Genomic DNA, 375 nt, shown 5'->3' with positions numbered 1-375 from the left:
TTACAGAATGTCAAAATCACCCAACTAAAATTTATCTACTAATGAAAAAAGAACACAATTAGCCACTATTATGAAAATAATTACATATACATGGCCATATTTAATGAATTTCAATTATGACATATATAATATTTACATTAATAGGCGTTTTCTCATATTTGAAAATTTTAAATATGGGTGTTATATTAACAGATCACTGCTTCCTATTTTTTAGATAACAAATATTATCTTTCAAACAAATTTAATTTTTTAGGAATTTATTTAATTTATTTTCTTCATTTTTCGTTCCTAAAAAATAGAAAATGATGAGTTGTTATTAAATTTTAGGGTGCCGCTAATTTATTTCTTTAATTTTCTTATACATGAAAGATTTTA

Source organism: Capsicum annuum, chromosome 12 (genome assembly GCF_002878395.1).
Source record: "Capsicum annuum cultivar UCD-10X-F1 chromosome 12, UCD10Xv1.1, whole genome shotgun sequence".
Taxonomy (NCBI): Eukaryota; Viridiplantae; Streptophyta; class Magnoliopsida; order Solanales; family Solanaceae; genus Capsicum; species Capsicum annuum.
This window is presented reverse-complemented; position numbering follows the sequence as displayed.